Raw genomic sequence first — 14,095 nt, 5'->3', positions numbered from 1 at the left:
CCGTGGTCGTTGTGTTGTGGCTCTGGGCTCGAAGCGACAGGCGAAAATGAGTCAACAGTGACACGTACGTGGTTCAATGAATGGCAGGGCCTTAATAAAGATAGATGAAACGGCGGTTGGGGTAGTGGAGTCCTGAAGCGGCCGTATTGCGCGGGCAATAAGCTCACCAAGTTAGACTGTTATTATGCTAATAACGAGGGGGCTGTGGGTTCGATCCCACCAAGGGCTATTCCATTTTGTTTCCCTAAAAGGCAAATCCCAAGTGATCTGTACAAGGACTAAGGCGTCCGCCCGTCTGGCGACGTTCTCGCCAACTTGTATGCCACGCCAAAGACACGGGTCCATGCCCGATCACCGAAATTCGACAGCGTTGGGCGTGGTTAGTACTCAGGTGGGTGACCAGCTAGGAAGTCCGCGAGCTATTGGTTTCTTCAGTTTTGCCTTTTTCCTTAGTTTTTGAGTCTGCTGCGCGGAAATCCTGCGGTCCAGCACGCTGACACCTCTCTTGCTTCTCGGTACGCACAGGGGCGAACCTGTGGCCACTGTCAAATGAAAGAGTCCGTTGTGTGTTTGTCGATTTGGCGTCTCCCAGTCGTTTCTAGCGCCAGTCCTCTACATATACGGCCATTTGCAAGCGTCAGCTTTCGCGTCAGCCGAGCAAAGTCGAGACAAGTCGACACATGAGGACACACGATGCTGTGAATCGTAATCCGCACTAGCCTTCGCGGAGCGAGACGAGGGGTGGAGGAAAACCATTCGTACCACAACTGTTCGGAAATTCGAAGATCAAGTAGCGTTGAACACACTCTCCTGAGTAAAGGAGACAACTTCCGTGTGGTGTCCGGGTTTCGAACCCGGATCAGCTACTTGGGAAGCAACCACGCTGACCGACACACCACCACTGCCTTCCCCTACAAGCTGTTTGCGCCGTGATGTGTCGCCTTCCCTCCTGGCGCCAGAGGACGAAGGCTATCTCGCTGTAGGCGCTCAACGCCGAGTGGAAGGCGAACACATCTGAACCCGTTTTCCTGGTGCTGCTAGGGCGATATACTGTGACTAGGCGCAGAACTGACTTCCACTGAAGAAATCTGCCCTTTAATGCACATCAGGGCCAACACGAAATTTCTAATATGAAGTACTCACTGACGATCCAAAGACGTTTCAGTACGTATGCGTCGGTACCGCCGGGGCAGTGCCTAAGTATTGTAAAGTGAAGGTGACAGTTCGATCCTCACACGAAGTATTTCATTGGCTTCCCACGAGTACGTAATGCACAGCGTGGCTGTTGCTAGGAAACGGCCTTAGATGCCGTTTGCTAATATCTGCTTTCTTTTGCGTCAATGTGGAAATTATCCTATTACTAAATACAGTTGTGCTGGTTACAGTTCAAACTGGATACGACGGAAGAGCGCGGGATGCGTTTCCTACGCCACATCTGACATTGCGCCTTAAATATTGTAAGACTGACATAATTCCGTCCTACCGAAAAACGAAACAGATTTCGCAGTCAGGTTCTTGAGATAATGCTAGAGACGGAAGTCACTGGGGCTGTTGTCTCACACGTCAGATTGGCCGAGCGGTCTAAGGCGCCAGATTTAAGCTCTGGTTCCCGAAAGGGAGCGTGGGTTCGAACCCCACATCTGACAATGCGTTTTAATCATTCAGAAACTAACCTACTCCATTCATGTTGTAGAACAAGTAAATTACGCAGAAACACGCCATGGAGGTTTTGCTAGGGAAGACAGTGGCAGCAGTGCTGGCGTCTCACGTCCCATAGGCTGAGCAGTCAAAAAGAAATAGCGGAACATACTTTTCCTGTGTCGAGTTTTAGCTCTTCTCACGGACGTTTCCGTGGTCGTTGTGTTGTGGCTCTGGGCTCGAAGCGACAGGCGAAAATGAGTCAACAGTGACACGTACGTGGTTCAATGAATGGCAGGGCCTTAATAAAGATAGATGAAACGGCGGTTGGGGTAGTGGAGTCCTGAAGCGGCCGTATTGCGCGGGCAATAAGCTCACCAAGTTAGACTGTTATTATGCTAATAACGAGGGGGCTGTGGGTTCGATCCCACCAAGGGCTATTCCATTTTGTTTCCCTAAAAGGCAAATCCCAAGTGATCTGTACAAGGACTAAGGCGTCCGCCCGTCTGGCGACGTTCTCGCCAACTTGTATGCCACGCCAAAGACACGGGTCCATGCCCGATCACCGAAATTCGACAGCGTTGGGCGTGGTTAGTACTCAGGTGGGTGACCAGCTAGGAAGTCCGCGAGCTATTGGTTTCTTCAGTTTTGCCTTTTTCCTTAGTTTTTGAGTCTGCTGCGCGGAAATCCTGCGGTCCAGCACGCTGACACCTCTCTTGCTTCTCGGTACGCACAGGGGCGAACCTGCGGCCACTGTCAAATGAAAGAGTCCGTTGTGTGTTTGTCGATTTGGCGTCTCCCAGTCGTTTCTAGCGCCAGTCCTCTACATATACGGCCATTTGCAAGCGTCAGCTTTCGCGTCAGCCGAGCAAAGTCGAGACAAGTCGACACATGAGGACACACGATGCTGTGAATCGTAATCCGCACTAGCCTTCGCGGAGCGAGACGAGGGGTGGAGGAAAACCATTCGTACCACAACTGTTCGGAAATTCGAAGATCAAGTAGCGTTGAACACACTCTCCTGAGTAAAGGAGACAACTTCCGTGTGGTGTCCGGGTTTCGAACCCGGATCAGCTACTTGGGAAGCAACCACGCTGACCGACACACCACCACTGCCTTCCCCTACAAGCTGTTTGCGCCGTGATGTGTCGCCTTCCCTCCTGGCGCCAGAGGACGAAGGCTATCTCGCTGTAGGCGCTCAACGCCGAGTGGAAGGCGAACACATCTGAACCCGTTTTCCTGGTGCTGCTAGGGCGATATACTGTGACTAGGCGCAGAACTGACTTCCACTGAAGAAATCTGCCCTTTAATGCACATCAGGGCCAACACGAAATTTCTAATATGAAGTACTCACTGACGATCCAAAGACGTTTCAGTACGTATGCGTCGGTACCGCCGGGGCAGTGCCTAAGTATTGTAAAGTGAAGGTGACAGTTCGATCCTCACACGAAGTATTTCATTGGCTTCCCACGAGTACGTAATGCACAGCGTGGCTGTTGCTAGGAAACGGCCTTAGATGCCGTTTGCTAATATCTGCTTTCTTTTGCGTCAATGTGGAAATTATCCTATTACTAAATACAGTTGTGCTGGTTACAGTTCAAACTGGATACGACGGAAGAGCGCGGGATGCGTTTCCTACGCCACATCTGACATTGCGCCTTAAATATTGTAAGACTGACATAATTCCGTCCTACCGAAAAACGAAACAGATTTCGCAGTCAGGTTCTTGAGATAATGCTAGAGACGGAAGTCACTGGGGCTGTTGTCTCACACGTCAGATTGGCCGAGCGGTCTAAGGCGCCAGATTTAAGCTCTGGTTCCCGAAAGGGAGCGTGGGTTCGAACCCCACATCTGACAATGCGTTTTAATCATTCAGAAACTAACCTACTCCATTCATGTTGTAGAACAAGTAAATTACGCAGAAACACGCCATGGAGGTTTTGCTAGGGAAGACAGTGGCAGCAGTGCTGGCGTCTCACGTCCCATAGGCTGAGCAGTCAAAAAGAAATAGCGGAACATACTTTTCCTGTGTCGAGTTTTAGCTCTTCTCACGGACGTTTCCGTGGTCGTTGTGTTGTGGCTCTGGGCTCGAAGCGACAGGCGAAAATGAGTCAACAGTGACACGTACGTGGTTCAATGAATGGCAGGGCCTTAATAAAGATAGATGAAACGGCGGTTGGGGTAGTGGAGTCCTGAAGCGGCCGTATTGCGCGGGCAATAAGCTCACCAAGTTAGACTGTTATTATGCTAATAACGAGGGGGCTGTGGGTTCGATCCCACCAAGGGCTATTCCATTTTGTTTCCCTAAAAGGCAAATCCCAAGTGATCTGTACAAGGACTAAGGCGTCCGCCCGTCTGGCGACGTTCTCGCCAACTTGTATGCCACGCCAAAGACACGGGTCCATGCCCGATCACCGAAATTCGACAGCGTTGGGCGTGGTTAGTACTCAGGTGGGTGACCAGCTAGGAAGTCCGCGAGCTATTGGTTTCTTCAGTTTTGCCTTTTTCCTTAGTTTTTGAGTCTGCTGCGCGGAAATCCTGCGGTCCAGCACGCTGACACCTCTCTTGCTTCTCGGTACGCACAGGGGCGAACCTGCGGCCACTGTCAAATGAAAGAGTCCGTTGTGTGTTTGTCGATTTGGCGTCTCCCAGTCGTTTCTAGCGCCAGTCCTCTACATATACGGCCATTTGCAAGCGTCAGCTTTCGCGTCAGCCGAGCAAAGTCGAGACAAGTCGACACATGAGGACACACGTTGCTGTGAATCGTAATCCGCACTAGCCTTCGCGGAGCGAGACGAGGGGTGGAGGAAAACCATTCGTACCACAACTGTTCGGAAATTCGAAGATCAAGTAGCGTTGAACACACTCTCCTGAGTAAAGGAGACAACTTCCGTGTGGTGTCCGGGTTTCGAACCCGGATCAGCTACTTGGGAAGCAACCACGCTGACCGACACACCACCACTGCCTTCCCCTACAAGCTGTTTGCGCCGTGATGTGTCGCCTTCCCTCCTGGCGCCAGAGGACGAAGGCTATCTCGCTGTAGGCGCTCAACGCCGAGTGGAAGGCGAACACATCTGAACCCGTTTTCCTGGTGCTGCTAGGGCGATATACTGTGACTAGGCGCAGAACTGACTTCCACTGAAGAAATCTGCCCTTTAATGCACATCAGGGCCAACACGAAATTTCTAATATGAAGTACTCACTGACGATCCAAAGACGTTTCAGTACGTATGCGTCGGTACCGCCGGGGCAGTGCCTAAGTATTGTAAAGTGAAGGTGACAGTTCGATCCTCACACGAAGTATTTCATTGGCTTCCCACGAGTACGTAATGCACAGCGTGGCTGTTGCTAGGAAACGGCCTTAGATGCCGTTTGCTAATATCTGCTTTCTTTTGCGTCAATGTGGAAATTATCCTATTACTAAATACAGTTGTGCTGGTTACAGTTCAAACTGGATACGACGGAAGAGCGCGGGATGCGTTTCCTACGCCACATCTGACATTGCGCCTTAAATATTGTAAGACTGACATAATTCCGTCCTACCGAAAAACGAAACAGATTTCGCAGTCAGGTTCTTGAGATAATGCTAGAGACGGAAGTCACTGGGGCTGTTGTCTCACACGTCAGATTGGCCGAGCGGTCTAAGGCGCCAGATTTAAGCTCTGGTTCCCGAAAGGGAGCGTGGGTTCGAACCCCACATCTGACAATGCGTTTTAATCATTCAGAAACTAACCTACTCCATTCATGTTGTAGAACAAGTAAATTACGCAGAAACACGCCATGGAGGTTTTGCTAGGGAAGACAGTGGCAGCAGTGCTGGCGTCTCACGTCCCATAGGCTGAGCAGTCAAAAAGAAATAGCGGAACATACTTTTCCTGTGTCGAGTTTTAGCTCTTCTCACGGACGTTTCCGTGGTCGTTGTGTTGTGGCTCTGGGCTCGAAGCGACAGGCGAAAATGAGTCAACAGTGACACGTACGTGGTTCAATGAATGGCAGGGCCTTAATAAAGATAGATGAAACGGCGGTTGGGGTAGTGGAGTCCTGAAGCGGCCGTATTGCGCGGGCAATAAGCTCACCAAGTTAGACTGTTATTATGCTAATAACGAGGGGGCTGTGGGTTCGATCCCACCAAGGGCTATTCCATTTTGTTTCCCTAAAAGGCAAATCCCAAGTGATCTGTACAAGGACTAAGGCGTCCGCCCGTCTGGCGACGTTCTCGCCAACTTGTATGCCACGCCAAAGACACGGGTCCATGCCCGATCACCGAAATTCGACAGCGTTGGGCGTGGTTAGTACTCAGGTGGGTGACCAGCTAGGAAGTCCGCGAGCTATTGGTTTCTTCAGTTTTGCCTTTTTCCTTAGTTTTTGAGTCTGCTGCGCGGAAATCCTGCGGTCCAGCACGCTGACACCTCTCTTGCTTCTCGGTACGCACAGGGGCGAACCTGTGGCCACTGTCAAATGAAAGAGTCCGTTGTGTGTTTGTCGATTTGGCGTCTCCCAGTCGTTTCTAGCGCCAGTCCTCTACATATACGGCCATTTGCAAGCGTCAGCTTTCGCGTCAGCCGAGCAAAGTCGAGACAAGTCGACACATGAGGACACACGATGCTGTGAATCGTAATCCGCACTAGCCTTCGCGGAGCGAGACGAGGGGTGGAGGAAAACCATTCGTACCACAACTGTTCGGAAATTCGAAGATCAAGTAGCGTTGAACACACTCTCCTGAGTAAAGGAGACAACTTCCGTGTGGTGTCCGGGTTTCGAACCCGGATCAGCTACTTGGGAAGCAACCACGCTGACCGACACACCACCACTGCCTTCCCCTACAAGCTGTTTGCGCCGTGATGTGTCGCCTTCCCTCCTGGCGCCAGAGGACGAAGGCTATCTCGCTGTAGGCGCTCAACGCCGAGTGGAAGGCGAACACATCTGAACCCGTTTTCCTGGTGCTGCTAGGGCGATATACTGTGACTAGGCGCAGAACTGACTTCCACTGAAGAAATCTGCCCTTTAATGCACATCAGGGCCAACACGAAATTTCTAATATGAAGTACTCACTGACGATCCAAAGACGTTTCAGTACGTATGCGTCGGTACCGCCGGGGCAGTGCCTAAGTATTGTAAAGTGAAGGTGACAGTTCGATCCTCACACGAAGTATTTCATTGGCTTCCCACGAGTACGTAATGCACAGCGTGGCTGTTGCTAGGAAACGGCCTTAGATGCCGTTTGCTAATATCTGCTTTCTTTTGCGTCAATGTGGAAATTATCCTATTACTAAATACAGTTGTGCTGGTTACAGTTCAAACTGGATACGACGGAAGAGCGCGGGATGCGTTTCCTACGCCACATCTGACATTGCGCCTTAAATATTGTAAGACTGACATAATTCCGTCCTACCGAAAAACGAAACAGATTTCGCAGTCAGGTTCTTGAGATAATGCTAGAGACGGAAGTCACTGGGGCTGTTGTCTCACACGTCAGATTGGCCGAGCGGTCTAAGGCGCCAGATTTAAGCTCTGGTTCCCGAAAGGGAGCGTGGGTTCGAACCCCACATCTGACAATGCGTTTTAATCATTCAGAAACTAACCTACTCCATTCATGTTGTAGAACAAGTAAATTACGCAGAAACACGCCATGGAGGTTTTGCTAGGGAAGACAGTGGCAGCAGTGCTGGCGTCTCACGTCCCATAGGCTGAGCAGTCAAAAAGAAATAGCGGAACATACTTTTCCTGTGTCGAGTTTTAGCTCTTCTCACGGACGTTTCCGTGGTCGTTGTGTTGTGGCTCTGGGCTCGAAGCGACAGGCGAAAATGAGTCAACAGTGACACGTACGTGGTTCAATGAATGGCAGGGCCTTAATAAAGATAGATGAAACGGCGGTTGGGGTAGTGGAGTCCTGAAGCGGCCGTATTGCGCGGGCAATAAGCTCACCAAGTTAGACTGTTATTATGCTAATAACGAGGGGGCTGTGGGTTCGATCCCACCAAGGGCTATTCCATTTTGTTTCCCTAAAAGGCAAATCCCAAGTGATCTGTACAAGGACTAAGGCGTCCGCCCGTCTGGCGACGTTCTCGCCAACTTGTATGCCACGCCAAAGACACGGGTCCATGCCCGATCACCGAAATTCGACAGCGTTGGGCGTGGTTAGTACTCAGGTGGGTGACCAGCTAGGAAGTCCGCGAGCTATTGGTTTCTTCAGTTTTGCCTTTTTCCTTAGTTTTTGAGTCTGCTGCGCGGAAATCCTGCGGTCCAGCACGCTGACACCTCTCTTGCTTCTCGGTACGCACAGGGGCGAACCTGCGGCCACTGTCAAATGAAAGAGTCCGTTGTGTGTTTGTCGATTTGGCGTCTCCCAGTCGTTTCTAGCGCCAGTCCTCTACATATACGGCCATTTGCAAGCGTCAGCTTTCGCGTCAGCCGAGCAAAGTCGAGACAAGTCGACACATGAGGACACACGTTGCTGTGAATCGTAATCCGCACTAGCCTTCGCGGAGCGAGACGAGGGGTGGAGGAAAACCATTCGTACCACAACTGTTCGGAAATTCGAAGATCAAGTAGCGTTGAACACACTCTCCTGAGTAAAGGAGACAACTTCCGTGTGGTGTCCGGGTTTCGAACCCGGATCAGCTACTTGGGAAGCAACCACGCTGACCGACACACCACCACTGCCTTCCCCTACAAGCTGTTTGCGCCGTGATGTGTCGCCTTCCCTCCTGGCGCCAGAGGACGAAGGCTATCTCGCTGTAGGCGCTCAACGCCGAGTGGAAGGCGAACACATCTGAACCCGTTTTCCTGGTGCTGCTAGGGCGATATACTGTGACTAGGCGCAGAACTGACTTCCACTGAAGAAATCTGCCCTTTAATGCACATCAGGGCCAACACGAAATTTCTAATATGAAGTACTCACTGACGATCCAAAGACGTTTCAGTACGTATGCGTCGGTACCGCCGGGGCAGTGCCTAAGTATTGTAAAGTGAAGGTGACAGTTCGATCCTCACACGAAGTATTTCATTGGCTTCCCACGAGTACGTAATGCACAGCGTGGCTGTTGCTAGGAAACGGCCTTAGATGCCGTTTGCTAATATCTGCTTTCTTTTGCGTCAATGTGGAAATTATCCTATTACTAAATACAGTTGTGCTGGTTACAGTTCAAACTGGATACGACGGAAGAGCGCGGGATGCGTTTCCTACGCCACATCTGACATTGCGCCTTAAATATTGTAAGACTGACATAATTCCGTCCTACCGAAAAACGAAACAGATTTCGCAGTCAGGTTCTTGAGATAATGCTAGAGACGGAAGTCACTGGGGCTGTTGTCTCACACGTCAGATTGGCCGAGCGGTCTAAGGCGCCAGATTTAAGCTCTGGTTCCCGAAAGGGAGCGTGGGTTCGAACCCCACATCTGACAATGCGTTTTAATCATTCAGAAACTAACCTACTCCATTCATGTTGTAGAACAAGTAAATTACGCAGAAACACGCCATGGAGGTTTTGCTAGGGAAGACAGTGGCAGCAGTGCTGGCGTCTCACGTCCCATAGGCTGAGCAGTCAAAAAGAAATAGCGGAACATACTTTTCCTGTGTCGAGTTTTAGCTCTTCTCACGGACGTTTCCGTGGTCGTTGTGTTGTGGCTCTGGGCTCGAAGCGACAGGCGAAAATGAGTCAACAGTGACACGTACGTGGTTCAATGAATGGCAGGGCCTTAATAAAGATAGATGAAACGGCGGTTGGGGTAGTGGAGTCCTGAAGCGGCCGTATTGCGCGGGCAATAAGCTCACCAAGTTAGACTGTTATTATGCTAATAACGAGGGGGCTGTGGGTTCGATCCCACCAAGGGCTATTCCATTTTGTTTCCCTAAAAGGCAAATCCCAAGTGATCTGTACAAGGACTAAGGCGTCCGCCCGTCTGGCGACGTTCTCGCCAACTTGTATGCCACGCCAAAGACACGGGTCCATGCCCGATCACCGAAATTCGACAGCGTTGGGCGTGGTTAGTACTCAGGTGGGTGACCAGCTAGGAAGTCCGCGAGCTATTGGTTTCTTCAGTTTTGCCTTTTTCCTTAGTTTTTGAGTCTGCTGCGCGGAAATCCTGCGGTCCAGCACGCTGACACCTCTCTTGCTTCTCGGTACGCACAGGGGCGAACCTGCGGCCACTGTCAAATGAAAGAGTCCGTTGTGTGTTTGTCGATTTGGCGTCTCCCAGTCGTTTCTAGCGCCAGTCCTCTACATATACGGCCATTTGCAAGCGTCAGCTTTCGCGTCAGCCGAGCAAAGTCGAGACAAGTCGACACATGAGGACACACGTTGCTGTGAATCGTAATCCGCACTAGCCTTCGCGGAGCGAGACGAGGGGTGGAGGAAAACCATTCGTACCACAACTGTTCGGAAATTCGAAGATCAAGTAGCGTTGAACACACTCTCCTGAGTAAAGGAGACAACTTCCGTGTGGTGTCCGGGTTTCGAACCCGGATCAGCTACTTGGGAAGCAACCACGCTGACCGACACACCACCACTGCCTTCCCCTACAAGCTGTTTGCGCCGTGATGTGTCGCCTTCCCTCCTGGCGCCAGAGGACGAAGGCTATCTCGCTGTAGGCGCTCAACGCCGAGTGGAAGGCGAACACATCTGAACCCGTTTTCCTGGTGCTGCTAGGGCGATATACTGTGACTAGGCGCAGAACTGACTTCCACTGAAGAAATCTGCCCTTTAATGCACATCAGGGCCAACACGAAATTTCTAATATGAAGTACTCACTGACGATCCAAAGACGTTTCAGTACGTATGCGTCGGTACCGCCGGGGCAGTGCCTAAGTATTGTAAAGTGAAGGTGACAGTTCGATCCTCACACGAAGTATTTCATTGGCTTCCCACGAGTACGTAATGCACAGCGTGGCTGTTGCTAGGAAACGGCCTTAGATGCCGTTTGCTAATATCTGCTTTCTTTTGCGTCAATGTGGAAATTATCCTATTACTAAATACAGTTGTGCTGGTTACAGTTCAAACTGGATACGACGGAAGAGCGCGGGATGCGTTTCCTACGCCACATCTGACATTGCGCCTTAAATATTGTAAGACTGACATAATTCCGTCCTACCGAAAAACGAAACAGATTTCGCAGTCAGGTTCTTGAGATAATGCTAGAGACGGAAGTCACTGGGGCTGTTGTCTCACACGTCAGATTGGCCGAGCGGTCTAAGGCGCCAGATTTAAGCTCTGGTTCCCGAAAGGGAGCATGGGTTCGAACCCCACATCTGACAATGCGTTTTAATCATTCAGAAACTAACCTACTCCATTCATGTTGTAGAACAAGTAAATTACGCAGAAACACGCCATGGAGGTTTTGCTAGGGAAGACAGTGGCAGCAGTGCTGGCGTCTCACGTCCCATAGGCTGAGCAGTCAAAAAGAAATAGCGGAACATACTTTTCCTGTGTCGAGTTTTAGCTCTTCTCACGGACGTTTCCGTGGTCGTTGTGTTGTGGCTCTGGGCTCGAAGCGACAGGCGAAAATGAGTCAACAGTGACACGTACGTGGTTCAATGAATGGCAGGGCCTTAATAAAGATAGATGAAACGGCGGTTGGGGTAGTGGAGTCCTGAAGCGGCCGTATTGCGCGGGCAATAAGCTCACCAAGTTAGACTGTTATTATGCTAATAACGAGGGGGCTGTGGGTTCGATCCCACCAAGGGCTATTCCATTTTGTTTCCCTAAAAGGCAAATCCCAAGTGATCTGTACAAGGACTAAGGCGTCCGCCCGTCTGGCGACGTTCTCGCCAACTTGTATGCCACGCCAAAGACACGGGTCCATGCCCGATCACCGAAATTCGACAGCGTTGGGCGTGGTTAGTACTCAGGTGGGTGACCAGCTAGGAAGTCCGCGAGCTATTGGTTTCTTCAGTTTTGCCTTTTTCCTTAGTTTTTGAGTCTGCTGCGCGGAAATCCTGCGGTCCAGCACGCTGACACCTCTCTTGCTTCTCGGTACGCACAGGGGCGAACCTGCGGCCACTGTCAAATGAAAGAGTCCGTTGTGTGTTTGTCGATTTGGCGTCTCCCAGTCGTTTCTAGCGCCAGTCCTCTACATATACGGCCATTTGCAAGCGTCAGCTTTCGCGTCAGCCGAGCAAAGTCGAGACAAGTCGACACATGAGGACACACGATGCTGTGAATCGTAATCCGCACTAGCCTTCGCGGAGCGAGACGAGGGGTGGAGGAAAACCATTCGTACCACAACTGTTCGGAAATTCGAAGATCAAGTAGCGTTGAACACACTCTCCTGAGTAAAGGAGACAACTTCCGTGTGGTGTCCGGGTTTCGAACCCGGATCAGCTACTTGGGAAGCAACCACGCTGACCGACACACCACCACTGCCTTCCCCTACAAGCTGTTTGCGCCGTGATGTGTCGCCTTCCCTCCTGGCGCCAGAGGACGAAGGCTATCTCGCTGTAGGCGCTCAACGCCGAGTGGAAGGCGAACACATCTGAACCCGTTTTCCTGGTGCTGCTAGGGCGATATACTGTGACTAGGCGCAGAACTGACTTCCACTGAAGAAATCTGCCCTTTAATGCACATCAGGGCCAACACGAAATTTCTAATATGAAGTACTCACTGACGATCCAAAGACGTTTCAGTACGTATGCGTCGGTACCGCCGGGGCAGTGCCTAAGTATTGTAAAGTGAAGGTGACAGTTCGATCCTCACACGAAGTATTTCATTGGCTTCCCACGAGTACGTAATGCACAGCGTGGCTGTTGCTAGGAAACGGCCTTAGATGCCGTTTGCTAATATCTGCTTTCTTTTGCGTCAATGTGGAAATTATCCTATTACTAAATACAGTTGTGCTGGTTACAGTTCAAACTGGATACGACGGAAGAGCGCGGGATGCGTTTCCTACGCCACATCTGACATTGCGCCTTAAATATTGTAAGACTGACATAATTCCGTCCTACCGAAAAACGAAACAGATTTCGCAGTCAGGTTCTTGAGATAATGCTAGAGACGGAAGTCACTGGGGCTGTTGTCTCACACGTCAGATTGGCCGAGCGGTCTAAGGCGCCAGATTTAAGCTCTGGTTCCCGAAAGGGAGCGTGGGTTCGAACCCCACATCTGACAATGCGTTTTAATCATTCAGAAACTAACCTACTCCATTCATGTTGTAGAACAAGTAAATTACGCAGAAACACGCGATGGAGGTTTTGCTAGGGAAGACAGTGGCAGCAGTGCTGGCGTCTCACGTCCCATAGGCTGAGCAGTCAAAAAGAAATAGCGGAACATACTTTTCCTGTGTCGAGTTTTAGCTCTTCTCACGGACGTTTCCGTGGTCGTTGTGTTGTGGCTCTGGGCTCGAAGCGACAGGCGAAAATGAGTCAACAGTGACACGTACGTGGTTCAATGAATGGCAGGGCCTTAATAAAGATAGATGAAACGGCGGTTGGGGTAGTGGAGTCCTGAAGCGGCCGTATTGCGCGGGCAATAAGCTCACCAAGTTAGACTGTTATTATGCTAATAACGAGGGGGCTGTGGGTTCGATCCCACCAAGGGCTATTCCATTTTGTTTCCCTAAAAGGCAAATCCCAAGTGATCTGTACAAGGACTAAGGCGTCCGCCCGTCTGGCGACGTTCTCGCCAACTTGTATGCCACGCCAAAGACACGGGTCCATGCCCGATCACCGAAATTCGACAGCGTTGGGCGTGGTTAGTACTCAGGTGGGTGACCAGCTAGGAAGTCCGCGAGCTATTGGTTTCTTCAGTTTTGCCTTTTTCCTTAGTTTTTGAGTCTGCTGCGCGGAAATCCTGCGGTCCAGCACGCTGACACCTCTCTTGCTTCTCGGTACGCACAGGGGCGAACCTGCGGCCACTGTCAAATGAAAGAGTCCGTTGTGTGTTTGTCGATTTGGCGTCTCCCAGTCGTTTCTAGCGCCAGTCCTCTACATATACGGCCATTTGCAAGCGTCAGCTTTCGCGTCAGCCGAGCAAAGTCGAGACAAGTCGACACATGAGGACACACGATGCTGTGAATCGTAATCCGCACTAGCCTTCGCGGAGCGAGACGAGGGGTGGAGGAAAACCATTCGTACCACAACTGTTCGGAAATTCGAAGATCAAGTAGCGTTGAACACACTCTCCTGAGTAAAGGAGACAACTTCCGTGTGGTGTCCGGGTTTCGAACCCGGATCAGCTACTTGGGAAGCAACCACGCTGACCGACACACCACCACTGCCTTCCCCTACAAGCTGTTTGCGCCGTGATGTGTCGCCTTCCCTCCTGGCGCCAGAGGACGAAGGCTATCTCGCTGTAGGCGCTCAACGCCGAGTGGAAGGCGAACACATCTGAACCCGTTTTCCTGGTGCTGCTAGGGCGATATACTGTGACTAGGCGCAGAACTGACTTCCACTGAAGAAATCTGCCCTTTAATGCACATCAGGGCCAACACGAAATTTCTAATATGAAGTACTCACTGACGATCC

The 14,095-nt window shown here is 51.0% G+C and overlaps 7 non-coding genes across 7 annotated transcripts; all 7 read left to right on the top strand.

The window, feature by feature from the left end:
* The first annotated feature begins 1,562 nt into the window (after window positions 1-1,562).
* Trnal-uaa (transfer RNA leucine (anticodon UAA)) lies at window positions 1,563-1,646 on the top strand. The gene has a single exon. It is a non-coding gene; the product is annotated as a tRNA-Leu (tRNA).
* Window positions 1,647-3,411: 1,765 nt separating this feature from the next.
* On the top strand, window positions 3,412-3,495 carry Trnal-uaa (transfer RNA leucine (anticodon UAA)). Its single transcript has one exon. It is a non-coding gene; the product is annotated as a tRNA-Leu (tRNA).
* Window positions 3,496-5,260: 1,765 nt separating this feature from the next.
* On the top strand, window positions 5,261-5,344 carry Trnal-uaa (transfer RNA leucine (anticodon UAA)). Its single transcript has one exon. It is a non-coding gene; the product is annotated as a tRNA-Leu (tRNA).
* A 1,765-nt stretch (window positions 5,345-7,109) lies between these two features.
* On the top strand, window positions 7,110-7,193 carry Trnal-uaa (transfer RNA leucine (anticodon UAA)). The gene has a single exon. It is a non-coding gene; the product is annotated as a tRNA-Leu (tRNA).
* Window positions 7,194-8,958: 1,765 nt separating this feature from the next.
* On the top strand, window positions 8,959-9,042 carry Trnal-uaa (transfer RNA leucine (anticodon UAA)). The gene has a single exon. It is a non-coding gene; the product is annotated as a tRNA-Leu (tRNA).
* Window positions 9,043-10,807: 1,765 nt separating this feature from the next.
* On the top strand, window positions 10,808-10,891 carry Trnal-uaa (transfer RNA leucine (anticodon UAA)). Its single transcript has one exon. It is a non-coding gene; the product is annotated as a tRNA-Leu (tRNA).
* Window positions 10,892-12,656: 1,765 nt separating this feature from the next.
* On the top strand, window positions 12,657-12,740 carry Trnal-uaa (transfer RNA leucine (anticodon UAA)). Its single transcript has one exon. It is a non-coding gene; the product is annotated as a tRNA-Leu (tRNA).
* The last annotated feature ends 1,355 nt before the right edge of the window (window positions 12,741-14,095 follow it).

The sequence above is a fragment of the Schistocerca gregaria genome, chromosome 7 (genome assembly GCF_023897955.1).
Source record: "Schistocerca gregaria isolate iqSchGreg1 chromosome 7, iqSchGreg1.2, whole genome shotgun sequence".
Classification (NCBI taxonomy): domain Eukaryota; kingdom Metazoa; phylum Arthropoda; class Insecta; order Orthoptera; family Acrididae; genus Schistocerca; species Schistocerca gregaria.
Note: the sequence above shows the minus strand (reverse complement) of the source record. Positions and strands in the feature narration are given on the sequence as shown.